General features: G+C 48.8%; 11 non-coding genes across 11 annotated transcripts; 6 read left to right on the forward strand and 5 right to left on the reverse strand.

Moving 5' to 3' along the window:
• Window positions 1-1,920: 1,920 nt before the first annotated feature.
• trnas-cga (transfer RNA serine (anticodon CGA)) lies at window positions 1,921-2,002 on the forward strand. The gene has a single exon. It is a non-coding gene; the product is annotated as a tRNA-Ser (tRNA).
• Window positions 2,003-6,868: 4,866 nt separating this feature from the next.
• Window positions 6,869-6,939, forward strand: trnag-gcc (transfer RNA glycine (anticodon GCC)). The gene has a single exon. It is a non-coding gene; the product is annotated as a tRNA-Gly (tRNA).
• Window positions 6,940-7,427: 488 nt separating this feature from the next.
• LOC138230257 (U5 spliceosomal RNA) lies at window positions 7,428-7,544 on the reverse strand. The gene has a single exon (XR_011186287.1). It is a non-coding gene; the product is annotated as a U5 spliceosomal RNA (small nuclear RNA).
• Window positions 7,545-12,827: 5,283 nt separating this feature from the next.
• Window positions 12,828-12,983, forward strand: LOC138230175 (U1 spliceosomal RNA). The gene has a single exon (XR_011186213.1). It is a non-coding gene; the product is annotated as a U1 spliceosomal RNA (small nuclear RNA).
• A 592-nt stretch (window positions 12,984-13,575) lies between these two features.
• On the reverse strand, window positions 13,576-13,694 carry LOC138230292 (5S ribosomal RNA). The gene has a single exon (XR_011186322.1). It is a non-coding gene; the product is annotated as a 5S ribosomal RNA (ribosomal RNA).
• A 1,807-nt stretch (window positions 13,695-15,501) lies between these two features.
• Window positions 15,502-15,665, forward strand: LOC138230122 (U1 spliceosomal RNA). The gene has a single exon (XR_011186167.1). It is a non-coding gene; the product is annotated as a U1 spliceosomal RNA (small nuclear RNA).
• Window positions 15,666-16,302: 637 nt separating this feature from the next.
• Window positions 16,303-16,421, reverse strand: LOC138230350 (5S ribosomal RNA). Its single transcript, XR_011186377.1, has one exon. It is a non-coding gene; the product is annotated as a 5S ribosomal RNA (ribosomal RNA).
• A 1,806-nt stretch (window positions 16,422-18,227) lies between these two features.
• Window positions 18,228-18,391, forward strand: LOC138230116 (U1 spliceosomal RNA). Its single transcript, XR_011186161.1, has one exon. It is a non-coding gene; the product is annotated as a U1 spliceosomal RNA (small nuclear RNA).
• Window positions 18,392-19,028: 637 nt separating this feature from the next.
• LOC138230086 (5S ribosomal RNA) lies at window positions 19,029-19,147 on the reverse strand. Its single transcript, XR_011186134.1, has one exon. It is a non-coding gene; the product is annotated as a 5S ribosomal RNA (ribosomal RNA).
• A 1,292-nt stretch (window positions 19,148-20,439) lies between these two features.
• LOC138230189 (U4 spliceosomal RNA) lies at window positions 20,440-20,581 on the forward strand. Its single transcript, XR_011186225.1, has one exon. It is a non-coding gene; the product is annotated as a U4 spliceosomal RNA (small nuclear RNA).
• Window positions 20,582-25,705: 5,124 nt separating this feature from the next.
• On the reverse strand, window positions 25,706-25,776 carry trnag-gcc (transfer RNA glycine (anticodon GCC)). Its single transcript has one exon. It is a non-coding gene; the product is annotated as a tRNA-Gly (tRNA).
• Window positions 25,777-27,541: the final 1,765 nt, after the last annotated feature.

Raw genomic sequence — 27,541 nt, forward strand, 5'->3', positions numbered from 1 at the left:
CTCCAGTGGCGAGGTACGGTGGCAGCTGATGTTGCCTTGGTCGCTCCGCGGGGCGGTGCTCCGAGCAGTGCATGGCCAGCCGGGCGTGGGGCACTTCGGCGGTAAAAATACCCTGCAGCGCCTCCGAGGCCATTTTTATTGGGGTCTTTGCCACCGGGACGTGGAGCGGTACTGCCGAACGTGTGCAGTGTGCGTGGCGCAGAAGGGTCCCCCCGAGCGGTCTCGGGCCCCCCTCCAACAACACCAGGCGGGGGCTCCTATGGAGCGGGTGTGGGTGGACGTTTTGGGCCCGTTTCTGCGCACCGAGGCCGGGAACCTCTACGTCTTGGTGGCCATGGATTATTTTATGAAGTGGCTGGAGGCCTTCGCCCTACCGGACTAGAGTGCCCCCATGGTGGCCGATGCACTGCTGGAGGGGATGTTTGCCAGGCTGGGGGTGCCGGAGGAGTTACATAGTGACCAGGGGCGTAACGTCGAGTCCCAGGTCTTCGCCAGAGTGTGCCAGCGCCTGGGGATCACAAGACGCGGACCACACCGCTGCATCCCCAGAGCAACGGGTTGGTGGAGCGGTTTAATCGTACCCTCACCACCCAGCTGGCCACCCTGGTGTCCCGGCACCAACGGGACTGGGACCGCCACCTCCCCCTTGCGCTCTGGGCGTATCGGACCGCGGTCCAGGAATCCACCGGGTGCACCCCGGCCTCGCTCATGCTGGGCCGGGAAATGTGAACCCCGGTGGACCTGGTCTCCGGCCCGCTGCCCGGAGACGGGTCGGCACCGCTGGCTGGACCGGACTACGAGTGGGACCTGCGGCAGCGGATGCAGCAGGTGCACAGCTTTGCACGGACCCACTTGACACAGGCGGGGGTCCGGTAGAAGCGGCACTACGACCTGCGCTGCAGGGGGCCTGCCTTCCAGCCCGGGGACTCGGTTTGGGTGTACAACCCGTGCCGCCGCAAATGCCTCAGCCCTAAGCTGGCGCCGTCGTGGGAGGGGCCCGCTGAGGTACTCTGGGTGGTGGGCGAGGTCTGCTACCATGTCCGGTTGCAAACACGGGGGAGAGTGGTGGTCCTGCACCGAGACCGCCTGGCCCCCTACCGACCCGGGAGGAGGAGCCGTGTGGGGAGGCTCTAGAGGACCAGCCGGGGCTGGAGCCGGCCGATAGTGGGGCATCCGTGGGTCGCCAGCCGTCACCGTGGCGCAGCGGCTGCTCACGCAGGGTTCCACAGCAGTTAGCCGAGTATGAGTACAGCCTGAGGGGGGTTTTCGACGTCGGCGAGACACCAGACGCTTCAGGTTTTTAAGGAGTAAGAGTGCAGGGGGTCTAAACCTGCAATCCAGTGTGTTGAAGTATTTCACAACACTACCCCTAGCACATCTGGAAATAAATCCTCATAATGATTATTGCCCTGGGCATGTACCAAAAAATCACTGAGCATATATATATATATCACTGTGTTGAAGCTAGAGACACAGAATAAGTGCAAACACATCCTAAATACAGTGTTCCTGCACCTTTGACCTCATCCAGAATGTATCATTTTTTGAAAGGGATTGCTGTCAGAATGCACAACTGAATCCCAAACAGAATCTCTAGTCAAATATGATCATTTGTGAAACAGGCAAATGAGTCTCTCAGGTGCCCATTGCTCATTTTCAGACACAATTATGCAATACTTTCACATGCAATACACATGAACATGCAATACTTTTCAGCTGCATTTTGACATCCGGACGGGGAGACTTTATCATTTGAACGTGAAGCCAGCCTTAAACCCTCTGAGGCGTGTCTGTCTGCCGGCACGTATTTTGTCAAAGGTATTTATTTTTTTTAACGGAGAGCGACTTTGAAAAGGTTTCCGCAGCCACGTCGCACGCCGTGTTAGATTAAAGGAGGAATGCGGCGATGGCGAACTCGCTGTAGTCGTGGCCGAGTGGTTAAGGCGATGGACTCGAAATCCATTGGGGACTCCCCGCGCAGTTTGGAATCCTGCCGACTATGGCATCTGCCGCACGTCTCCTTGTGCCTGCGCGGCAAAGGCGAAGTGCTGCTTCTCCTTTCCTGGTACTATAAAAACGCTGAATTGCTTGGCCCCGCTGCCATGGAAATGAGTTCTTCAGATAACCACACATCTTGCGTTCGCACCTCTGGTGTTCTACTTATGCCTTTGAAAACCTAAAGAATAAAACTGAAAGAACCGACACAATATGTAGGTGCTCGTAAAGCACGCATTAAAGAACTGTTAACAGCAAGGGTTTCAGTGGGTTAACTGAGGAGAAGGCGTGATCGCTAATTGTTGACTTTTTATTTGGTGTTAGAAACACTCTTACTGTGCATGACGTGCAACAAATGTAGCCACAGAAATTGCATCACGCTTTCATGTATGCTATTGCAGACACCAACGTTGCCTAGATATAAAACCGAAATAGCCGTGGGTTTGCTTGCTGGTCGGAAGGATCTCTCTTCGAATCTCTATCATTTGTCAATTGAAGTAAAAGGTGCTGCAATCTGATACGTTCAGAATCAAACCCGCAGCTGTTGTTCGACTTTATTTCTTGACTAATTACAACTGAGTGTCGCATGAGCAGTTACGTAAACTTGTCTGATATATTTGAACACAAATGCGGTTCTTCAATTAAAACTAACAGTACATTGTCAGGGACATTCAGTTCTATACAAACAAGAGACAGACGAGAATATTTAGTATATAATAGACAGAAAGAGGTTCGAATCCTGCCGACTACGTTGTCCACCTCCTGTCGTTGTGTTTCGGCGCAAGCAAAGAAGCGCGCCTGTTTGGTGTTCCTGGTGGTTTTAAAACGCCCAATCGCTTGTACCCGCTGCCTTGGAAATAAGTTCTTCAGCGTCCGCGAATGGCATTTTGCAGCTGGAAGCAGATGTCGACGCGTTTTGCACAGAGCACCAAAAAAGCGTCTTTTTTGAAGGCCCAGGCACTGAGCATTGGTGGTTCAGTGGTAGAATTCTCGCCTGCCACGCGGGAGGGTCGGGTTCGATTCCCGGCCAATGCAGTGGCTTTTGCAGCGAGCGTCTCCATCACTTGCATCCCCTTGCAACTCGCAACTGAAAACCCACTGAAGCTAAGCAGGTGTGAGCCAGGTCAGTACCCGGATGAGGGTGAGCTACAGGGAAAAACAAAGCTTCCAGCTGGAAGCGGTGTTAATGGTGCCGGCGGGGGGGCGCTCACCCTGAGGTCTGTGTGGGTCCCAATGCCCCAGTATAGTGATGGAGATGCTGTGTTGTAAAAGGGCGCTGTCTTTTGGATGAGATGTAAAACCGAGGTCACAGCGCTCTGTGGTCATTCAAAATGACCACCAAAACCTTTGACAAAAGCTCTTGGTAATTGATGGTCTTCAATAATGCTTCTCCTTTAGGTACATTTTAAATCAGCTGAAAAATGCTGTGAAATGGGGGGGCACTTCAGGCCAGTGTAGGATTTGGGTTACAAGAACCATGAAACTGCGCGAGAAAGCCCGTACACTGAATTACACGGCTTTCTATTCAAAGGAGGACAAAAGAAATTCCCTGAGTTCGATTTCTTGCAGCACAGAGAGGAGCACTGTTATGAGGCTGGTTAGCTCAGTTGGTTAGAGCGTGGTGCTAATAACGCCAAGGTCATGGGTTTGAGCCTCGTACGGGCCAGGTCCTTTTCTTCTCTCTTACCGAAGCTGTTAGGTTCCTTTCCGTGGTGAGAGGGGTTGTCATGCAACGCTGCCACATAGTGCTGACAGACAAGAGTGTTGCAGGAGAAGAGAAAAGTGTTTGAAGATTTAAGAGTGTCTTAGGTGGAGCCAAAATCAAGTGTCACAAATGCAAGTGGGAGGATTTCCAATGTTTAATATGGTAAAAATAAGCGGAACTTATCTGCCGGTCCGGCACAGTCTGCCATGCTTTTGTCATATACTGTAAAGTGGTGTCGAACTGGGTGTCGAACTGGAGCCTCACCATTTGCATATGTGAGGCTCCAGTTATACAGTGCCTTGCGAAAGTATTCGGCCCCCTTGAACTTTTCAACCTTTTGCCACATTTCAGGCTTCAAACATAAAGATATAAATTTTTTATTTTATGTGAAGAATCACCAACAAGTGGGACACAATTGTGAAGTGGAACGAAATCTATTGGATTTTTGAAACTTTTTTAACTAATAAAAAAATGAAAAGTGGGGCGTGCAAAATTATTCGGCCCCTTTACTTTCAGTGCAGCAAACTCACTCCAGAAGTTCAGCGAGGATCTCTGAATGATCCAATGTTGTCCTAAATGACTGATGGTGATAAATAGAATCCACCTGTGTGTAATCAAGTCTCTGTATAAATGCACCTGCTCTGTGATAGTCTCAAGGTTCTGTTGAAAGCGCAGAGAGCATCATGAAGACCAAGGAACACACCAGGCAGGTCCGTAATACTGTTGTGGAGAAGTTTAAAGCCGGATTTGGATACAAAAAGATTTCCCAAGCTTCAAACATCCCAAGGAGCACTGTGCAAGCGATCATCTTGAAATGGAAGGAGTATCAGACCACTGCAAATCTACCAAGACCTGGCCGTCCCTCTAAACTTTCAGCTCAGACAAGGAGAAGACTGATCAGAGATGCAGCCAAGAGGCCCATGATCACTCTGGATGAACTGCAGAGAACTACAGCTGAGGTGGGAGAGTCTGTCCATAGGACAACAATCAGTCTTACACTGCACAAATCTGGCCTTTATGGAAGAGTGGCAAGAAGAAAGCCATTTCTCAAAGATATCCATAAAAAGTCTCGTCTAAAGTTTGCCACAAGCCACCTGGGAGACACCCCAAACATGTGGAAGAAGGTGCTCTGGTCAGATGAAACCAAAATCGAACTTTTTGCCCACAATGCAAAACGATATGTTTGGCGTAAAAGCAACACAGCTCATCACCCTCAACACACCATCCCCACTGTCAAACATGGTGGTGGCAGCATCATGGTTTGGGCCTGCTTTTCTTCAGCAGGGACAGGGAAGATGGTTAAAATTGAGGGGAAGATGGATGCAGGCAAATACAGGACCATTCTGGATGAAAACCTGTTGGAGTCTGCAAAAGACCTGAAACTGGGACGGAGATTTATCTTCCAACAAGACAATGATCCCAAACATACAGCAAAATCTACAAAGGAATGGTTCACAAATAAACGTATCCAGGTGTTTGAATGGCCAAGTCAAAGTCCAGACCTGAATCCAATCGAGAATCTGTGGAAAGAGCTGAAAACTGCTGTTCACAAACGCTCTCCATCCAACCTCACTGAGCTCGAGCTGTTTTGCAAGGAAGAATGGGCAAGAATTTCAGTCTCTCGATGTGCAAAACTGATAGAGACATACCCCAAGCGACTTGCAGCTGTAATCGCAGCAAAAGGTGGCTCTACAAAGTATTAACGCAAGGGGGCCGAATAATTTTGCACGCCCCACTTTTCATTTTTTTATTAGTTAAAAAAGTTTCAAAAATCCAATAGATTTCGTTCCACTTCACAATTGTGTCCCACTTGTTGGTGATTCTTCACATAAAATAAAAAATGTATATCTTTATGTTTGAAGCCTGAAATGTGGCAAAAGGTTGAAAAGTTCAAGGGGGCCGAATACTTTCGCAAGGCACTGTACATCGAGTGTCACATTAAATGACGAAAATGAAGAGTTAAAGCAGCTGGAGAGGTTTTCTTACAACTTTTGAGCTGACAGTTTTGGAAAATGTTTCCTTCACGCTGCACTGTACAACATAGGCAGCCAAGAGTCTCCAAAACAATACAGAATTGACAGATAGGAGAAAATTCCCACTCGTCCTGAAGTTCCCAAAATCCAGCACTGAGCGTAAACAAAGTGTCTAAGTAGCGTGGGAATGCTAACCCTAACCCTAGCTGGAGTTTGAGCAATCCAGCACTGAGCTTAAAAAGATGAGTCAAAGTAACGTCTAATCGGATTAGTTTCCTTAGAGCTGGTTCTGAGTTTGCTCAAGAGTTTACCTTTCACAGATGCGCAAAGAAGAATGTTGGGGGTGCACGCTTCAAGGTGCCTTACAGCTGTAGGGAGTGATTCGAGACGATTCGTGGCGTGTGCTCGTTCCCATATACCGTACGACCCGGGGTGCAGTGCTAGGATGACGTACAATACCGCTTGGGCACGTAACAGCGTTATATGCGAGTGCGGGACGTGAGGGTTTTCGTTTGTTCGTTTTGTTTTGCTCTGCTTTGCTTTGTTTTGCTTTCCATCGCGTTGGTAAGAGCGTAAATAAAAAGGCGATTCCTGTGTCTACCACTAATGTAAGAGCTATTTCAAGTGCGACGTGGTGCGGCTTTTCAAATGCTTGTGGGCATTTCTCTGTTGTTGATTCTTTTTTTGTGTGTAACAAAGTGGCATTTTCATGTCCGGACGGGGAGACTTTATCATTCCGACATGAAGCCACCCTTAAGTCCTCTGAGGCGTGTCTGTCTGCAAGGCTTGTATTTTGGAAATGTTTTTTTGAAACGGAGAACGACTTTGATATAGGCTTCCGCTGGCGCCTCGCGATCCAGGTAAGATTGTAGCAAGAACGCAGCGGCGGTGGGGCTTGCTGTAGTCGTGGCCGAGTGGTTAAGGCGATGGACTAGAAATCCATTGGGGTTTCCCCGCGCAGGTTCCAATTCTGCCGACTACGTTGTCCGCCTCCAGTCGGTGTGTTTCGGCACAAGCAAAGAAGCGCGCCTCTTTGCTGTTCCTGGTGGTTTTAAAACGCCCAATCGCTTGTACCCGCTGCATTGGAAATAAGTTCTTCAGCGTCCGCGAATGGCATTTTGCAGCTGGAAGCAGATGTCAATGTGTTTTGCACAGAGCACCAAAAAAGCGTCTTTTTTGAAGGCCCAGACACTGAGCATTGGTGGTTCAGTGGTAGAATTCTCGCCTGCCATGCGGGAGGCTCGGGTTCGATTCCCGGCCAATGCAGTGGCTTTTGCAGCGAGCGGCTCCATCACTTGCATCCCCTTGCAACTCGCAACTGAAAACCCACTGAAGCTAAGCAGGTGTGAGCCAGGTCAGTACCCGGATGAGGGTGAGCTACAGGGAAAAACAAAGCTTCCAGCTGGAAGCAGTGTTAATGGTGCCGGCGGTGGGTCGCTCACCCTGAGGTCTGTGCGGGTCCCAATGCCCCAGTATAGTGACGGAGATGCTGTGTTGTAAAAGGGCGCTGTCTTTTGGATGAGATGTAAAAACGAGGTCACAGCGCTCTGTGGTCATTCAAAATGACCACCAAAACCTTTGACAAAAGCTCTTGGTAATTGATGGTCTTCAATAATGCTTCTCCTTTAGGTACATTTTAAATCAGCTGAAAAATGCTGTTTTGCATTCATGTGTTTAAGTAGCCTGTGGTACTTACTGCATTGTAAGAGCGATTGTGAGTGGTTTTGTTTTCTCTCTTTGACCAGCCCAGCTGCGCCCCACCCGAAGGCAGGGAAGCACAAAAATTGTATGGAACTCATTCATGCTCCTCTCCATGGAAATCTTTAGTAAAAGGCAAAAGATTTGTACGAGATGAAGAGAAACCAGAGTGCGTGGCTGGACAGCTGCAGGAGCCCAGGCCGCCTTCAAGTCCTCTGCCCTGCCGGTCGTGGTTGGCAATGCACCTGGCCTTACAAACGAGCCAGTGGGGCCCGTTCAGCTCCGGGCTCATCGCCTGGAGCTCTCGGCTTACCTGGCAGGGGAGATACCTTGATCAGCCTGTAGTTGGAGTAGTTGGATTGTTTTCTTGTTTTGTGGAAGCAGTGTTTGTTTTGCAGTTTGAGATGGCAACCTTTGGATCCCGTAAGAATGCTGTACGTTTTGAGCTTTTGGATGACCTCTTCATGGATCGTATGCAGTTCAGCAGAAAAGTGTTACAGAAGGAACTTGGCTTTGAACCTCGGCACTTGTATTTCATCTTCGCTCTCCCAGGTCAGAAAGCATTTGAGGTTGTTTTTGCTACCTATTCTCTGTTTGAACAATGTGTGGATGTGTTTGAGGCAAAAAGAGGGAAAGTTCCTGCCCTTGAGAAGATCAACTTGCAGCCTCTGACACAGAGAGAGAGGAAAACGGTGCATGTTGTTATGTTCTCGGAAATGGCAAAGACGGAGGACATTCACACCTGGCTTAAGCAGTACTGCACTGTCCACCATGGAACTGAGGTTAGAGATGTTGACGGTATAAAAACAGGAGCAAGAAAATTTGAGGTTCGCTTGCTACCGGACAATGTAAATGGAGGCTTAAGGCACCTGCCCTCTACAATCCGGCTGGGCGCCTGCAATGGCTATGTTTTTTATGTGGGACAACCAAAGGTGTGTCGGCGCTGTGGTGCTGTGGGACACCTGGCATCGTCCTGCACTGTGAAATGCTGCAAGACTTGTGGCAAACAGGGACATTTAGCCTCTGACTGTTCAATGCTGCCAAAGTGCAATTTATGTGGCTCGGAAGGACACGTTTTTAAGAACTGCCCTCACGCCTACGCCAATAAACTCAAAATGAGAAAGGATGAGGCAGTGCTTGTTTCAGCCAAACCGGCCCGAAAAGCCAAAGCAAACAACAAGTCAAACAAAGAACCCTTGTTGGACAAAGAGTCTCAGCCTCCAGCCAGGATCAGTCCTGCTGTGGCTCCGGGGCCGGTGGAAGAGAAATCCACTACGCTCCCACAACCGCAGACTGCACCAGACAAGCACAAGGGTTTGAAAACCCCCGAGAACAGCGAGGACCCCTCCCCCACTCCTGCTCCTCAGAACGAGGGCCAGTGCGGGGCCCCCACCAGTGGAGCGGGTCCAGCGACGATACCCAGGATTCAGCGGAGCTGCTTTTCTCAGACTCTGCAAGTGCTACAGATGCCCTCCTCTCCTCCATCCAGTCCGTCACGGAGGATCTGCAACAGCTGGTGGGTGAGGGGGAAGAGGAGACTGGTGCATCGGCTGCACCCCTTTCCCCTCAGTGCTCCCAGGAGCTGGACTTGAGGAAAAGGAAAAATGACTCTGTTTTCTCCCCGAGCGAGGAGGAAGGAGAGCATGGCGATGGGGACAGCTGGAACCCCTCCACCCCTCCCTCTACCCCCTTCCTTGAAATGGACTCCGTGAACGCTTTTACTGCTGCCACCCTGATGAAGGCTCATTCAGAGGATGGCTGGCAGGAAATTGGTAAGAAGAAAAAGAAAAAGAAGAAGGTAACAGGTGAGACCGAAGAGAAATGTGTTTTGTAAAGACTGGTTCCACTTTCTTATGTAATATGGCTCTAAACATAATTTCTCTTAACACCAGAGGTATCAATGACAGAGTTAAATGCCAGTGTGTCTTTGATTACCTCCAGCAGAGAGAGGGAGATGTGTTGATGTTGCAGGAGTGTGCTTTAGCCTATCAAGAGAGGTATAAAAGCTTTGAAGATAGGTGGGATAAAGGGCCTTCTGTTTGGTCAGGGGACAATAACAACAGAGCCTCTGGCGTGGCCATTCTTTTCAAAGGATGGGCTTTCAAATTGAAAAGTATTCAGAGGGTCATAGATGGCAGGTTGCTGTGTGTGGATGTGGAATGGGGGACCGTTAACCTGCGGCTAATCAATGTGTATTGTCCTACTGACGTGGGAGGAAGGGTGGAGCTACTCAAGGCACTCTCTCCCCTATTGTTAAGTAGCACAGACGTGATAGTGGGAGGGGATTTTAATTGTATCTTAGAGCACACAGACAGGCAGTCTAGCTCTCCGATAAAATTGGATTCCAGCTCACTGGCCCTGCAAAACTTAGTTCAAGACTTTAAACTCTCAGACACATATAGATGTATATATCCCACAACAGCAGGATATACATGGTCAGGGAGGAATAGCAGCTCCAGAATTGACTCTTGCTTTGTCTCAGAGAGAGTGAAAGTTGTTGGGGTCACTCTTCAGCCTGTCTTCTTCTCAGATCATCAGACTTTAGGGTGTAGAGTGGAACTCCAGGGCGGGACTGTCTTTGGCCCAGGCCTCTGGAAACTCAACACAAAGCTGCTAGAGAACGAGGGGGTAGTATCCCGCTACAAGGAGAAACTATCACAGTGGCTGTCCTTGCAGTGTCTGTACGGGTCAGTAGGAGAGTGGTGGGAGGAGGTGAAGATGAGGACAAAGGTCTTTTTCATGGCTGAGGGAAGGAAGGCTGCTGCCAGACGGAGAGGAGTGCTAGCCAGGAAACAGAGGCAGCTGCAGCGTCTCTACACGATGCTGCACAGTGGCTTCGATGTGCTTGAGGATATCACCCTTTTAAAAAAGGACATCCGGAGCATAGCCGAAGAAAGTAGTCGAAGAGTGCTGTTAAGAAGCAGAGTGCAGTTCTTGGAAGAAAATGAGAAGTGTACTTGCCTCTTTTTCAGGAAAGTGGTAGGCTCCAAGTCTGTCATGGAAAGTGTAGTTGATGAGGAGGGACGAGAGAGAACAGAGCCGAGTGCTATCCTCTCCTGCACCGAGGCCTTCTACTCAAGACTGTACAGCTCTACAGAGGTAAAGGATGAAGAAATTCATTTTTTTACCTCAAAGCTAGAAAACGTTTTGAGTGAAGAAGATAGGGAAGTACTTGAGAGGGATTTGACAGTAGAAGAGCTGAGACAGGCTATGGAGAGCTTACAGAAGGGGAAAACTCCGGGTGCTGACGGGCTCCCTAAAGAATTTTATTGCACCTTTTGGGATCTGCTTCAGGATCCGCTACTGCTCCTATTCGAGGAAAGCTATAAGACAGAATTGCTGCCTGACTCCTTAAGAGAAGGCACTATCTCTCTCTTGTTTAAGAAAGGAGCAAAGAATGACATAAAGAACTGGAGACCCCTCAGCCTGTTAGGCGTGGACACTAAGATCCTGTCCAAAGCCCTTTTCCTGCGCCTACAAAATGTAGTGGCCTCACTGGTAGGGAAAGAACAGACTTGTGGGATAGCAGGACGCCTGATGAGCGACAACCTTTCCTTGTTGAGGGATGTCTGTCTGTACTCAGAGGATCGCTCCTTCCCTCTGTGCATTTTAGGTGTAGACCTAGAAAAGGCCTTTGACCGCCTAAACCGGCAGTACTTAACATCGGTACTTGAGCACATGAAGTTTGGCCCCATCATGAGAAAGTGGATTAACCTGCTGTACACAGGTAGCAACAGCAGAGTAATGGTTAATGGCAATAGATCACGCCCCTTTGAAGTCTGTTCAGGGGTGAGGCAGGGCTGCCCATTATCCCCCTTGTTATTCGTTTTGGCTATGGAGCCCTTAGCCTGTGCCTTGCGCCAGGATCAGGCCATTAATGGGATACCAGTGCCTGGAAGTGGGGGAGGAGAGGTAAAGACATCTCTATACATGGATGACGTCACCCTGCTCCTCTCTGACAATGCCTCAATTAGCAGAGCTCTGCAGTGCTGTGATCGTTTCTCCTTGGCTTCCTCTGCAAAAATTAACAAATCTAAGAGTGAGATTTTTTATCAGAACTGGAGGGAGCCAAAAGAAGGACATGATCTCAGGCTGCAAGAGAAGAGAATTAAGGTCCTGGGGGTGTATTTTGGAGAAGAGATGGGAACAGTAAATTGGCAGAACAAATTGCCAATCTTAAACAAAAAACTGATGCAATGGAAGGACCGAGACCTCACCATGACAGGGAAGCTGCTGGTCATCAAAGCCGAGCTCTTGCCTGTCTTGATTTTTCTGGCTTCTACCTTCCCAATCCCACACCGTGTTGCGGCGGTGCTGAGGAGATTGATGTTTCAATTTCTATGGGGTGGGAAGCAGGAAAGACTCAGAAGGGAAATAATGTACAGGCCGCTACCCTCAGGGGGGAAGTCTGTCCCAGATATTGCTACGAAGCTGCTGTGCATTTTCCTGGCCTCTGTGCTGAGAGGCTTTGCAACAGCACCTGCAGCGCGTACCTGGACTTATTTTTCCAGGCTCTGGGTAGGTAGGGAGGTGTTCAGAGTGTGGGGTGTCAGACCCAAGCTGGATGTCCCACTCTCTGACACATGCCCTGCAATTTATGGGACAGTTAAAAGTTTTCTAAGATCTCACCCAATTGGCCATATTCCCCTCCGAGATGTCAGCGTCCAAAAACTGGAAGATTTCGTTGCACCCCAGAATAATAGGCACACCCCTGTGGGCATTTTAACATCAGCCCAAACAAGGAAGGTGTGGAAACACACATCCTCTAAGTTTCTGTGCAACATTCACAGAGATTTAGCCTGGAGTGTCGTCCACCAGTGCTTACCGGTACGAACTTTCTTGTACCGTAGGGGCCTCAGCCCCAGCCCTCGCTGCATTAGGGTGGGCTGCGGCGAGGAGGAGACTGTGACCCATCTCCTGTGGTCCTGTTTTTTTGCTAAGGCCTTCTGGGCACAGTTTGAAGATTGGTTGCAGGCACTCTCGCCCCAATTTACCCTGACCGCTGCTTTCGTCATATACGGCATCTCTCCTGTCAAACTTCCTCCTGACGTGTTTGACAGGATCTGGGCCGTGGTGAACAGTGGGAAAGTCGCCCTGTGGAGACTGAGGAACATGGGGCTGTTCAAAGGCATCGAGGTCCCAGTCAAGGCAGCAGGTAGCCTGGCCCTGTTCATCACCCGAGAGAACTATTACCTCAGAGATCTGTGGAGAGAAGGGAGGGAGGAAGCAGAAAATCTGTGGGAAATAGAGAGCATAGGTCAATATCTCAAGAGACTGTGAAAAACATTATCATGTTTAAGTAAAGAATGTGATTTGCATCAGAAAAAAAGAAATTGTTACTATGTAACTGTTACCGTGTCAAAATGTAATGAGATGTGATCATATACACTGTTTTAAGTATGTATATTAATGTAAAGCTTTCTGATTTGTGATGTCCTGTATTTTATTGTGAAAAGAAAATAAAGTTCTTAAAAATCGAAAAATCGAAATCGGTTCACCCAGGGCGAGGCTCGGCCATTGCACTCCGGCTGTGCTGACCCCTGCGAATTCCCCAAATGTGGGAATCTCGACTGCATAATTTCTGGTAGTGGGGGACTGCGTTAGGACACCACGAGCTGCGTGGCTGCGGAAGGATCCCGGTTCGACAGGAGTGGACGCCGCTGCTGGTTCTCGCTGGCTTTTAGTTAGGGGTCCGGAGAAGCATCTCAAGCTAGTTCCACTACTCCTTCCGGACGTTCATTCCCTTTTCAAAGTCAGTCGTTTTGCTGTAGTCTGCGTTCTTTAGGCTGATTATCGAGGTTAGCCTTTATTTGGTCATGGGGGGCCTCGGTACTGTATGCTGAGTCTAAAGACAGTTTCACCCGTTTTCTGATTGCTCGGTTCTGTACCAGTGCAGACATGTCAAACAGTGAATGGCTGTACCTCTATTGTATCCGTGCTCAATGAATGAAATCGGTAACAAATGAATATATGTCTAGTTATACGAAAAACGAGTGGTTTATCGACTCATCTTCATTTGCAGATTTAGAGGCAGCTTCGATATTCGTTTAACAGACGGGTTTTTTTTTTTGAATATGGGTCACACACATGCCACAGCAACAAAACATCTCTAGAGATGAGGCTATAGATCACCTTTCCATCCTGCAGGTTTTCCTCCCAAAGCCTACGGCACCAACGGCGACCCCTGCTGGCCGGGAGAGCAAAAGCTTACAGCACCTGGTATTCCCAGGCGGTCTCCCATTCAAGTACTAACCAGGCCCAACCCTGCTTAGCTTCCGAGATCAGACGAGATCAGGTGTGTTCAGGGTGGTGTGGCCGTAAGCAAAAGCCCCACCGCCTGACTCGCTACTTGAAGCTGTGTGTGGCGGGGGCTCCGTGCCCCCCGAGCGGGACTGAAGGATCGTTCGTGTGCAACTCTTTGGAAAGGAGCTGCTTTCCAAATCGCATTGCGTGCCTGGATGTTGGCGAATGCGCTCCCTTGTGTTGGCTCGTCCCGCACTGGAGGAGGACAAACAATCTGCACGGAGGAGCACCAGGCAAGTCTTCACCAGACAAAAACCTCCAGTGCACAGCACTCTGGAAACATTTCGGGGCTTTCGCGTGTTTATTTCAGCACGTAAAGCGCACCGGTCCAACACGTCGGCCGGGCGCGTGGCGCCTCCGCCCTCTTGTGGCCTTGCGGCGTCAGAGCAAGAGGCTCCTTCTCGCTGCCCTTCCGCTGTGTTGCAGGGCCCCGAGAGGGAACCCGGAGCGCGCACTTTGTGGGGGGCGGGGGACCGCGTTCGCGCTCTGCCCCCGGTCTCTTGCGCGAGTACTAAATCTCACGGACAGGGGGGCCTCGTCATTGATTGTTACAGGTGAGACGGGGATTAGGAGGAGACCCCGACTGATGGGTAAAGGGAAGCACTAACACCAGAGGGACACCCCCGGCGTCTCTTTTTGAGAGACGCCCTGGGGTTTCCTATTGGCCAAGGAGGGTCGGGACCTCGGTTTGACGCCTCCCCCGAAGGACGGCGCCTGTTTGTGCAGCAGAGTGTCGGCATCAGGAAGCTGGGGCGTAAGAGAGCCACACAGCCCACAGGGTGAGCGCTCCCTACTGGTCCCAGTCACACCTCTTGCAGGAGCAGCAGCAACCGGAGCTTTTCCGGGGGGGAATCTCCCATCCGGGTGCCGGACAGGCTCACACCTGCTGGGGTGCCCCGGGGGTGAGCCCAGTCGAGAGTCGCAGGGCCAGATCTAGTCACCGGGGAGAAACGATACAAGTGAAGGATTGCTCGGCTCTCGGCATTTGAAAAGACCGACAAATGTCTCGTTCCCGCCGGAGCTGAATGTACCCGCATGTGTGGTGTCGTCTTCTTCCCCCGCCCCGCTGTGTTTGCTGTATTGTCTCTGAAGCCGGCCCCCCCGAGACGAGACGGGCTGTTCCTGTGCCCCAATTAACACTTTACAGGTGCCATTCCCCGGCATTGTGGCCATTGTCGGTGCTCACACGCGATAAGATAAGGCGGAGGAGAGCGGGGCATGCCCAGCGGCAGACATTCAAGGAGGGGGCAGTGCGAGGTGAGGTAAGGTGCGACACGCCGGAGCCCCGACGCAGCTAATGCGGAGCACTTGTTGGAGTGGCATCGAAAGGACGTGTGCGCACGGAGCGAGCCTTCCCTGCGGCGGAGCGCGGGAACTTTCTCCCCCCCTCCCGCTGCAGGAGTTGTGTGCACTGCAGCGGTGCCGAGAGAAAAGCACAGAAGGCAGCAGGCTCTGGAGAGCAGGTAAGAGACGGAGCCTTGTGGGCAGGCGAGCAGGCCCGTTTTTTGGAAATTGCTGAAAAGGTTTGTTCGGTGTGTGGCAGGCGCACGTCGCGAGCTTGCGTGGCGATCTGCCGGTCTGGAGTTATGCAAATGAGGCCGAATTGCATCCCGGGACATGCTGCGAATGCGCAACGGCGACTGCAGATGTGTAGGAAACGGCGCGCTCGTTTTCTCGTTTTGCCCACACTTTTGAGTGTTAGTGTGGCGTGTGAGTGTGTGAAAGAGTGGGCCTAGCAGGAGGCGGTGGCGTGCGGGGCGAGGAGGTGGCCTAGGCTGCGCGATTTGTGCTGTGGGTGCGGGCCGCTTGCAGGGGCCTGTTTAACTCATACTTACCTGGCAGGGGAGATACCTTGATCAAGAAGGAGGTTCACCCAGGGCGAGGCTCGGCCATTGCACTCCGGCTGTGCTGACCCCTGCGAATTCCCCAAATGTGGGAATCTCGACTGCATAATTTCTGGTAGTGGGGGACTGCGTTCGTGCTCTCCCCTGATGTGCTTGGTCCAAAATTAGATACGGGAGGGTTAGGACACCACGAGCTGCGTGGCTGCGGAAGGATCGCGGTTCGACAGGAGTGGACGCCGCTGCTGGTTCTTGCTGGCTTTTAGTTAGGGGTCCGGAGAAGCATCTCAAGCTAGTTCCACTACTCCTTCCGGACATTCATTCCCTTTTCAAAGTCAGTCGTTTTGCTGTAGTCTGCGTTCTTAAGGCTGATTATCGAGGTTAGCCTTTATTTGGTCATGGGGGACCTCGGTACTGTATGCTGAGTCTAAAGACAGTTTCACCCGTTTTCTGATTGCTCGGTTCTGTACCAGTGCAGACATGTCAAACAGTGAATGGCTGTACCTCTATTGTATCTGTGCTCAATGAATGAAATCGGTAACAAATGAATATATGTCTAGTTATACGAAAAACGAGTGGTTTATCGACTCATCTTCATTTGCAGATTTAGAGGCAGCTTCGATATTCGTTTTACAGATGGGTTTTTTTTTTTTGAATATGGGTCACACACATGCCACAGCAACAAAACATCTCTAGAGATGAGGCTATAGATCACCTTTCCATCCTGCAGGTTTTCCTCCCAAAGCCTACGGCACCAACGGCGACCCCTGCTGGCCGGGAGAGCAAAAGCTTACAGCACCTGGTATTCCCAGGCGGTCTCCTATCCAAGTACTAACCAGGCCTGACCCTGCTTAGCTTCCGAGATCAGACGAGATCAGGCGTGTTCAGGGTGGTGTGGCCGTAAGCGAAAGCCCCGGCGCCTGACTCGCTACTTAAAGCTGTGTGTGGCAGGAGCTCCGTGCCCCCCGAGTGGGACTGAAGGATCGTTCGTGTGCAACTCTTTGGAAAGGAGCTGCTTTCCAAATCGCATTGCGTGCCTGGATGTTGGCGAATGCGCTCCCTTGTGTTGGCTCGTCCCACACTGGAGGAGGACAAACAATCTGCACGGAGGAGCACCAGGCAAGTCTTCACCAGACAAAAACCTCCAGTGCACAGCACTCTGGAAACATTTCAGGGCTTTCGCGTGTTTATTTCAGCACGTAAAGCGCACCGGTCCAACACGTCGGCCGGGCGCGCGGCGCCTCCGCCCTCTTGTGGCCTTGCGGCGTCAGAGCAAGAGGCTCCTTCTCGCTGCCCTTCCGCTGTGTTGCAGGGCCCCGAGAGGGAACCCGGAGCGCGCACTTTGTGGGGGGCGGGGGACCGCGTTCGCGCTCTGCCCCCGGTCTCTTGCGCGAGTACTAAATCTCACGGACAGGGGGGCCTCGTCATTGATTGTTACAGGTGAGACGGGGATTAGGAGGAGACCCCGACTGATGGGTAAAGGGGAGCACTAACACCAGAGGGACACCCCCGGCGTCTCTTTTTGAGAGACGCCCTGGGGTTTCCTAATGGCCAAGGAGGGTCGGGACCTCGGTTTGACGCCTCCCCCGAAGGACGGCGCCTGTTTGTGCAGCAGAGTGTCCCCATCAGGAGGCTGGGGCGTAAGAGAGCCACACAGCCCGCAGGGTGAGCGCTCCCTACTGGTCCCAGTCACACCTCTTGCAGGACCAGCAGCAACCGGAGCTTTTCCGGGGGGGAATCTCCCATCCGGGTGCCGGCCAGGCTGACACCTGCTGGGCTGCCCCGGGGGTGAGCCCAGTCGAGAGTCGCAGGGCCAGATCTAGTCACCGGGGAGAAACGATACAAGTGAAGGATTGCTCGGCTCTCGGCACTTGAAAAGACCGACAAATGTCTCGTTCCCGCCGGAGCTGAATGTACCCGCATGTGTGGTGTCGTGTTCTTCCCCCGCCCCGCTGTGTTTGCTGTATTGTCTCTGAAGCCGGCCCCCCCGAGACGAGACGGGCTGTTCCTGTGCCCCAATTAACACTTTACAGGTGCCATTCCCCGGCATTGTGGCCATTGTCGGTGCTCACACGCGATAAGATAAGGCGGAGGAGAACGGGGCATGCCCAGCGGCAGACATTCAAGGAGGGGGCAGTGCGAGGTGAGGTGAGGTGCGACACGCCGGAGCCCCGACGCAGCTAATGCGGAGCACTTGTTGGACTGGCATCGAAAGGACGTGTGCGCACGGAGCGAGCCTTCCCTGCGGCGGAGCGCGGGAACTTTCTCCCCCCCTCCCGCTGCAGGAGTTGTGTGCACTGCAGCGGTGCCGAGAGAAAAGCACAGAAGGCAGCAGGCTCAGGAGAGCAGGTAAGAGACGGAGCCTTGTGGGCAGGCGAGCAGGCCCGTTTTTTGGAAATTGCTGAAAAGGTTTGTTCGGTGTGTGGCAGGCGCACGTCGCGAGCTTGCGTGGCGATCTGCCGGTCTGGAGTTATGCAAATGAGGCCGAATTGCATCCCGGGACATGCTGCGAATGCGCAACGGCGACTGCAGATGTGTAGGAAACGGCGCGCTCGTTTTCTCGTTTTGCCCACACTTTTGAGTGTTAGTGTGGCGTGTGAGTGTGCGAAAGAGTGGGCCCAGCAGGAGGCGGTGGCGTGCGGGGCGAGGAGGTGGCCTAGGCTGTGCGATTTGTGCTGTGGGTGCGGGCCGCTTGCAGGGCCTGTACAACTCATACTTACCTGGCAGGGGAGATACCTTGATCAAGAAAGAGGTTCACCCAGGGCGAGGCTCGGCCATTGCACTCCGGCTGTGCTGACCCCTGCGAATTCCCCAAATGTGGGAATCTCGACTGCATAATTTCTGGTAGTGGGGGACTGCGTTCGCGCACTCCCCTGATGTGCTTGGTCCAAAATCAGATACGGGAGGGTTAGGACACCACGAGCTGCGTGGCTGCGGAAGGATCCCGGTTCGACAGGAGTGGACGCCGCTGCTGGTTCTCGCTGGCTTTTAGTTAGGGGTCCGGAAAAGCATCTCAAGCTAGTTCCACTACTCCTTCCGGACGTTCATTCCCTTTTCAAAGTCAGTCGTTTTGCTGTAGTCTGCGTTCTTTAGGCTGATTATCGAGGTTAGCCTTTATTTGGTCATGGGGGGCCTTGGTACTGTATGCTGAGTCTAAAGACAGTTTCACCCGTTTTCTGATTGCTCGGTTCTGTACCAGTGCAGACATGTCAAACAGTGAATGGCTGTACTTCTATTGTATCCGTGCTCAATGAATGAAATCGGTAACAAATGAATATATGTCTAGTTATACGAAAAACGAGTGGTTTATCGACTCATCTTCATTTGCAGATTTAGAGGCAGCTTCGATATTCGTTTTACAGACGGGTTTTTTTTTTTTTAATATGGGTCACACACATGCCACAGCAACAAAACATCTCTAGAGATGAGGCTATAGCTCACCTTTCCATCCTGCAGGTTTTCCTCCCAAAGCCTACGGCACCAACGGCGACCCCTGCTGGCCGGGAGAGCAAAAGCTTACAGCACCTGGTATTCCCAGGCAGTCTCCCATCCAAGTACTAACCAGGCCCGACCCTGCTTAGCTTCCGAGATCAGACGAGATCAGGCGTGTTCAGGGTGGTGTGGCCGTAAGCGAAAGCGCTGTCGCCTGACTCGCTACTTGAAGCTGTGTGTGGCGGGGGCTCCGTGCCCCCCAAGCGGGACTGAAGGATCGTTCGTGTGCAACTCTTTGGAAAGGAGCTGCTTTCCAAATCGCATTGCGTGCCTGGATGTTGGCGAATGCGCTCCCTTGTGTTGGCTCGTCCCGCACTGGAGGAGGACAAACAATCTGCACGGAGGAGCACCAGGCAAGTCTTCAGTGCACAGCACTCTGGAAACATTTCGGGGCTATCGCGTGTTTATTTCAGCACATAAAGCGCACCGGTCCAACATGTCGGCCGGGCGCGCGGCGCCTCCGCCCTCTTGCTGCCCCTGCAGCTGCTTCACTTTTCCCTTTAGTTGCCATCGATTTTTTTGTAGTGCTATACATATACGATTGAGGTATCTTAGAGTTCTCCTTCGAAGACCCAGCACTCTCTTTTCTTTTCCCAGTGTTACTCATATCGGACTTTTTAAACCTAAAAAAAAATCGTTTTTTTTTCTTTCAATTATAACTGAAGTTTAAACAACTAGTGTTAAGTCCTTATTTTTCTGTAGTCAAAAAAAGCAAAAATTAACATTCAGGTCATGAAAAACTCAAAAAAACTCCCCAACCACTAAACTTTACCTCCCACCTGAGCGCCATCTTGAACGCCCCTACCACCAGAGAATGCTCACGATTTCGGAAGCTGTCTCCGGGATGTGCTGATTCCACACATCCTGAATAAATCATGATATTCTTAGTTGCTGTAGCTAGACGTTCAAATGAGTTTCATGGCCAGATGGACTGTTTCCTCCAGCGGTATAGTATTGCAGTGAGACAGCACGATGCCTGCAAGACTATGTCACGCTAAACGCCACAGATTGTGTTTGTCCGTTCTTGTCAGTCGTCCCGAAGCCACGGGAAGTGGGACACAAACATGCTGCAATGCTTTCAAGACGTTAGGATTTGTTTGTGCAACATCCAAGAAGAGTACTTGTGGCTTGAATGTGAACTGTACGTGCCCGCCCCCTTTCCTCTGTAGTGCATGAGTTCCTCCCGGCACGCCCTTCGTCATTGTTCTGTCATCTTGTATTTAAAGGGTTGTATTTCTGCTGCTGAAAATAAGCAACGGTTTTCTCACAACGCCCTTTGTTCCCAACGGAGCCCTTGTCTGTCATGAAATTCTTCAAAACCTCAAGCTAGAAGAAGAAGAAGACGACAAATATGAAGCGTTATAGCAACGACATGCCATGACACGATCGATAACGATTTCCATAGGATCCCCGCGGTTGCCTGGCAACCGTCAGCTTTGCGCAGTGGTAGTATCGTAGCCTGTGAGGTTTAGCCGAGGCGCGATTATTGCTAGTTGAAAACTTTTCCCAATACCCCGCTTCCGCCGGTTTGCAATACAATCGGCGAAAGCAATTTTTGACAGTCTCGTCAGAGACTGAGCAAGGTGTTTAAAGACAGATTTGGTCACGGTGATATCATGGTAGAAAGAAACGAGCTTGTTACGTGTCAACAGAAATGCTCTTTAGCTCTTTCAGCTTTATGCAGAGAACAGCGTCTGTCGAGATTACTTTTGTGTCAGCGCGATACGCCGTGTGCTGTCAGTATGATTTCATATTGCTCGTAGCGGCGCCTGGCTTTTGTCTGTCAAACGTTAGGTTGCGCTTCTTCATGCTGCATCGTCGGCATGAGTGGAGCATTTTAAACGTCTGTACTTACTGCGCCCCATAAGAAATCGTTTGTCCCCATTCAAAAGAGATTGTGCGATGTCCTGCAGCGTTCGCAAAGCAAACCTTTGACAGTTTGAAAAGAGGAATTTATTCTGCTTCCTGTGCGTGCAGTAGTTACAAAGTTGAACGTCTTTACACGATCTGCTGCAGTTTTCAGTGGGTGGGCTTTGTCAAATGGCTTGGAAAAACGCACTGTGTTTCGGCTCGGGAAACATCATGAGCAGTGTCCTGCATGTTTTCTGTGTATAGCTGTCTTTTAACGCATACAGAATTCATTCGAAATCATTGATTTCTCCAATTAACAAGGGTCTCACGTCGAGGGCATATTTTTTTCCATTTTACCGTGAGTCAGGCTCAGCTGCACAGAGGAGAGAGCAGAGCAATGAGGTCACGGGGACAGGGGAGTCACACGCTGGCGGTTTGAATACGCGGAAGATCACTGAGGGATCCACAGTATATGGACCCTCCGTGCGCCATCAGTCCGCACTCCGGACTCTGAATCCTGCCATCCGAGTTAAGATCTCGGCGGAACCTGAGGCGCAGTTCCTTCTTAAAACGTAATCTGGTGAGCATTTCTAGAATCGTACTTGTATAGATGCAGCCTTTAATGTGTTGCTAGGTTAAAATTGATGACTTCTTGTATTTCAGTAGGCAACTGCCCTCTTGATTTCGGATTTAATTTCTTTATTACAGGGGCGCTTTTATGAAGACAGTGTCATGTTCAGGTACTTTGCTTGATGGAGGAAGCTCATTTCGGACTCTGTGATCTGCTCACCTGGAAAGGTCTGCTATACTACTACAAGAGAGAAGTAGAGTCTGGAAGAAGGGACAATTTTATGATGCTTTGGAAGATAATGTTTTTTTTTTCTTATACTGAAAATGAAAGGTAGTTGTTTCTATATGGACTCAGTCTTTGGAATTTGTATATATATATTTCAGTGATCCCTCAGCCATTCCTTCTGTATTGTAATTCAATTTCTCTTTTAAAATTCCTTCCCCACTTCTAGGACCTGCAGTTGCTGAACTCCACAATGGCTTCTATTGGAAAGTCTGTGACTGAGACCAAGTAAGTGTTCACTTTTTTATGAAACCATTATTTATTTAGGAGCAATGAGCAATTCTTATATAAATGCAATAAAATATTTATGCTCAAACTATGAGAGAGAAAATTAAGGATAATTTAAGAAATCAGTCTTAGCTTGTTTCTATACACAGATGGTATTATTTATTTTCAAAGGAAACCCGCGAGGATTCCCCTGGTGTGCAAGATGTGCCTGAATACTCTTGATCAGCTTCCTGCTCACTTGAAGAGGGCGTGTATGAAGCACGCCACGGCAGAAAAGATCAGGATGGCCTCTCAACAGGCGAGGGAGGACATGATGAATCACCTGAAGAACGGGGTCATCGTGGATTACCACAGAATAGAGATCGTGTCTGGTGAGGCAAACAGGATAGTGGTTGTAAGACTGCTAGAGTCCTTGGGCCTTTTTGTACATGGGAAGCCTGAAGACACATTGGCAAGGTGAGATATTTTTAATCTGTAAGGCTTCTGTAGTTTCTTTTTGAAATCATTGTTACAACATATTATGTAAAAGCATGTTGAAAAGAATCTACCTGCATTCCAGCGGCCCTGAGCAAGAGGCCGCTGTCCAGGAGGAAGAGATGCCAGAGGCTGCTCTAGAAACTGAAACAGAAGCGGATAAGGAAGGGGAAGATGTGAGCTCTGAAGAACTCTATCAGCAGTAAGACTTTTTATTTTTCAGATGTATCTATTTTTTCTAAAATTCTAATTTGTCTTATAGGTATAAAATGTTTAAACCGGTGTTTTATATCCTTACAGGCCCTGAGTAGTTAAAAAGTATCAGCAGGCCGGAAGAGAGTGGCCCAAGCTGGACTCTATAGAAAGCACTCCCTGGATGCTCCTCTCCTGATTGGATTCAAACAGTAGCTTACCAAGGATCTGGGAGTGGCAAATTATTCTCAGGAGGTATTTATTTTTTAAAGGCATTTAAAATTAAGCAATGGTATCTTCATTGTAAATGTTTTTATTTCTTAGCTTAAAATTCACCCATGTGAAATGATGTCAGCCATAAACATCATGACTCTATATTTCCTACCTGAATCTATTCTACTTAAATTATTACATTATACACAATTTGAGTTCATTTTAAAAAGTAAAAGGTAATGAAAGGAATGCATTTTCATAAGAAAGATAATACCGATATGCATGTGATAATCTTCCTTATATCATGTAGTGCATCATTTGGACACTTTGTGGGCTTGAAATACAAAGAAAATCATGTTCTATGGTACAAGATAAATACAAAACTTAAGCTTTTATTTTAATTAGATTTCTTTATAAAGCATAAGCAATCATTTATTACATCGCTTCTTGAATTAAATCTTTTGACAAGAGGTAAGACTTCTGTTACATTTAAACCCATGTTTAGCTGTGTTTTTTAGATTTAACTGAACCAATTTCTGTGTGTGATAATGTCCTTGAATTCTGACAACATCACACTAAATTACATGATATAAAACAGCTAATGTTTCTAGAGATAAAGTTTCTGAGATTCTTCTAATTACTTTTTATTACCAGGGACAGTTTAATTCACCTTGTACAGTACTGTAAGACCAAGATGCTTTTTTTAAAAGTTATTTAACATTTTATAGAACTTTGTCTACTATGGCAACATGATGTGCTTGGTGAAACTTGGAAAAATACTGCTTGGCCACTTATCTTAAGATAAAGATAGGATAAAGGTTTATCTTTTGCACCTACCTGACCCCCAGGGAAGGCCAATGCTTTCTAAGTTGATGGTTCCCTACAGTAGACTGTACTTTAATTTCAAAGGTAATGTATATTGACCCAAATCAGTTTTGGAATCCAATCTACTGACGAGATGGAGCACATCCTTTTTTCAGGATTTTAGCATCATACGTTTGGTATATTTAGTCCCTAATGCTGAAAGAAATGATCATAGAACATTTGGACACTTTGTGGGCTTGAAATACAAAGCAAATCATGTTCTATGGTACAAGATAAATACAAAACTTAAGCTTTTATTTTAATTAGATTTGTTTATGAAGCATAAGCAATCATTTATTACATTAATATATGTGAAAATAACATTTTAGCATCATACATTTAGTATATTTAGTCCCTAATGCTGAAAGAAATGATCATAGAACATGACATCTAACCTTACCTGCGGTGTTTTTAATCCCTATTGCTCAATGCACGGTGAAAGCATTCCATACATGTGTCTGACAATGAGGAATGGGCCCCTGAGACAGTCATTTGCCTGTTTCACAAATGATCGTATTTTACTAGAGATTCTGTTTGGGATTCAGATGTGCATTCGGACAGCAATCCGTTTCAAGAAATGATACGTTCTGGATGAGGTCAAAGGTGCTGGAACACTGTATCTAGGATGTGTTTGCAGAGACTGTGTGTCTCCTGCTTCAACGCAGTGATAAACAGATGTGCTCCTTTAATTTATTGGTACATGCCCAGGGCAGTAAGCAGTCTGAGGATTTATTTCCAGATGGCATAGAGCAGTGAAGCAGTGAAGTAGTGCAAAACACTGGATCATTATATTATTACTATCTATTCTACTTAAATTATTACATTATACTCAATTTGAGTTCATTTTAAAAAGTAAAAGGTAATGAAAGGAATGCATTTTCATAAGAAAGATAATACCGATATGCATGTGATAATCTTCCTTATATCATGTAGTGCGTCATTTGGACACTTTGTGGGCTTGAAATACAAAGAAAATCATGTTCTATGGTACAAGATAAATACAAAACTTAAGCTTTTATTTTAATTAGATTTGTTTATAAAGCATAAGCAATCATTTATTACATTAATATATGTGAAAATAACATTTTAGCATCATATGTTTAGTATATTTAGTCCCTAATGCCGAAAGAAATGATCATTTGTTTAACATGCACGGGTCTGTCTCAAAGGATGCAGTACTCCTGAAGGGTCTCAAACCCTACATTTCGGATGCCTAGCTGTATCCCTCACATGTGGCACCTCAGAATGACTTCTAACCTTACCTGTGGTGTATTCAGTCCCTGTTGCTCAATGCACGGTGTACATACTGCATACATGTGTCTTGAGAATGAGGAATGGGCCCCTGAGACAGTCATTTGCCTGTTTCACAAACAGGGACCTGGACCTAGACTTGGCCCGTACAGGGTCAAACCCGCGACCTTGGCGTTATTAGCACCACGCTCTAACCAACTGAGCTAACCGGCCTCACGACAGTGCTCCTCTCTGTGCTGCAAAAAATCAAACTCAGGGAATTTCTTTTGTCCTCCTTTGAATAGAAAGCCATGTAATTCAGTGTACGGGCTTTCTCGTGCAGTTTCATGGTTCTTGTAACCCAAATCCTACACTGGCCTGAAGTGCCCCCCCATTTCACAGCATTTTTCAGCTGATTTAAAATGTACCTAAAGGAGAAGCATTATTGAAGACCATCAATTACCAAGAGCTTTTGTCAAAGGTTTTGGTGGTCATTTTGAATGACCACAGAGCGCTGTGACCTCGGTTTTACATCTCATACAAAAGACAGCGCCCTTTTACAACACAGCATCTCCGTCACTATACTGGGGCATTGGGACCCGCACAGACCTCAGGGTGAGCGCCCCACCGCCGGCACCATTAACACCGCTTCCAGCTGGAAGCTTTGTTTTCCCCTGTAGCTCACCCTCATCCGGGTACTGACCTGGCTCACACCTGCTTAGCTTCAGTGGGTTTTTTGAGTTGCGAGTTGCAAGGGGATGCAAGTGATGGAGCCGCTCGCTGCAAAAGCCACTGCATTGGCCGGGAATCGAACCCGAGCCTCCCGCATGGCAGGCGAGAATTCTACCACTGAACCACCAATGCTCAGTGCCTGGGCCTTCAAAAAAGACGCTTTTTTGGTGCTCTGTGCAAAACGCGTCGACATCTGCTTCCAGCTGCAAAATGCCATTCGCGGACGCTGAAGAACTTATTTCCAAGGCAGCGGGTACAAGCGATTGGGCGTTTTAAAACCACCAGGAACAGCAAAGAGGCGCGCTTCTTTGCTTGCGCCGAAACACACCGCCTGGAGGCGGATAACGTAGTCGGCAGGATTCGAACATGCGCGGGGAGACCCCAATGGATTTCTAGTCCATCGCCTTAACCACTCGGCCACGACTACAGCAAGCCCCACTGCCGCTGCGTTCTTGCTACAATCTTACCTGGATCGCGAGGCGCCGGCGGAAGCCTATTTCAAAGTCGTTCTCCGTTTCAAAAAAACATTTCCAAAATACAAGCCTTGCAGACAGACACGCCTCAGAGGACTTAAGGGTGGCTTCATGTCGGAATGATAAAGTCTCCCCGTCCGGACATGAAAATGCCACTTTGTTACACACAAAAAAAGAATCAACAACAGAGAAATGCCCACAAGCATTTGAAAAGCCGCACCACGTCGCACTTGAAATAGCTCTTACATTAGTGGTAGACGCAGGAATCACCTTTTTATTTACGCTCTTACCAACGCGATGGAAAGCAAAACAAAGCAAAGCAGAGCAAAACAAAACGAACAAACGAAAACCCTCACGTCCCGCACTTGCGTATAACGCCGTTACTTGCCCAAGCGGTATTATACGTCATCCTAGCACTGCACCCCGGGGTGTACGGTATATGGGAACGAGCACACGCCACGAATCGTCTCGAATCACTCCCTACAGCTGTAAGGCGGCTTGAAGCGTGCACCGCCAACATTCTTCTTTGCGCATCTGTGAAAGGTAAACTCTTGAGCAAACTCTAAACCAGCTCTAAGGAAACTAATCCGATTAGACGTTACTTTGACTCATCCTTTAAGGGACCTTTGTTAATTGGAGAAATCAATGATTTCGAATGAATTCTGTATGCGTTAAAAGACAGCTATACACAGAAAACATGCAGGACACTGCTCATGATGTTTCCCGAGCCGAAACACAGTGCGTTTTTCCAAGCCATCTGACAAAGCCCGCCCACTGAAAACTGCAGCAGATCGTGTAAAGACGTTCAACTTTGTAACTACTGCACGCACAGGAAGCAGAATAAATTCCTCTTTTCAAACTGTCAAAGGTTTGCTTTGCGAACGCTGCAGGACATCGCACAATCTCTTTTGAACGGGGACAAACGATTTCTTATGAGGCGCACTAAGTACAGACGTTTAAAAAGCTCCACTCATGCCGACCATGCAGCATGAAGAAGCGCAACCTAACGTTTGCATTCCTAGCACTGTTGCAACCTAGCACTGTTGCATTCCGCGCATCAGTAGCTAAGAGAATATCATTTAAGGCTCTTGTTAATGCTGTTTCAGAAACCAGACTGAAATTTCTCAAGTATATTATTTGAATCCAGATACGATTGACGTTGGGCAACAACTATTCTCTCAAAACTTTTAGATTGAAATGGGACCTTTGAGACAGGCCTGTAGTTGTTAAGAACTTGTGGATCCAAATTTGACTTCTTAAGGAGCGGTCTAACAACCGCTACCTTAAATTGATCAGGTACAACGCCTGACGCAAGCGATGCATTCATCATACTAATTATAGGTCCTGCCAGTCCTTCGAGGGAATCTTTGACTAGCTGAGTGGGTATGGGATCTAGCGAACAGGTGGTTGACTTTGTCTTACGT

Source organism: Lepisosteus oculatus, unplaced genomic scaffold (genome assembly GCF_040954835.1).
Source record: "Lepisosteus oculatus isolate fLepOcu1 unplaced genomic scaffold, fLepOcu1.hap2 HAP2_SCAFFOLD_48, whole genome shotgun sequence".
NCBI lineage: Eukaryota > Metazoa > Chordata > Actinopteri > Semionotiformes > Lepisosteidae > Lepisosteus > Lepisosteus oculatus.